This window comes from Macrosteles quadrilineatus, unplaced genomic scaffold, assembly GCF_028750875.1.
Source record: "Macrosteles quadrilineatus isolate MER2022 unplaced genomic scaffold, UCM_ALF_1.0 Scaffold_9__3_contigs__length_116548681, whole genome shotgun sequence".
In the NCBI taxonomy this organism is placed as follows: Eukaryota; Metazoa; Arthropoda; class Insecta; order Hemiptera; family Cicadellidae; genus Macrosteles; species Macrosteles quadrilineatus.
Window position 1 is genome coordinate 70,236,091 of NW_026542602.1, and position 589 is coordinate 70,236,679.

Genomic DNA, 589 nt, shown 5'->3' on the forward strand with positions numbered 1-589 from the left:
GCTGATGTAGAATACTCAGGGCTACCAACAAAACAAACAGAATAATGACAAGTGTGTGACAGCTTGTACTGTACAGGGATCAGTTACTGAAGGTCTGAATCCCGGAAGGTCTAATTACACATTCGGCACACATTTTGGATTTTGTACTTGTTGCTATGGGTCTAAACGTGCTGTAGCCGAAGGTCTAAAAGTACAGTCAATAAAGAAAACTCATCTACTGGTACTTTTTTAGACCTTGTGGTATTTAGACCTTAGCACACAACTTTTATTTTGTAAATAATTGTTTATAAAATTAGAGTTGCTGAAGGTCTAAATCCTGGAAATTCCAATTAGACCTCCAGCATACAGTTTGCATTTTGGACTAGTAACGGAAGGTACAACATTCTTATTATTTTAGACCTTCTGCTACTAGTGCAAAATGCGTTCTGTATGCCGAAGGTCTAAAAATGTGTACATTGCGTCTGAGTTGAAGGCTGTAGACACATTGACCTAGCCTCCTCTAATACAAGATCGCAGCAAGAAAAATTGGCATCGTTGCAGTCCCGTCAAACCCAGCCAGCAGCTGTTTCATTAGATCATATCAACAACG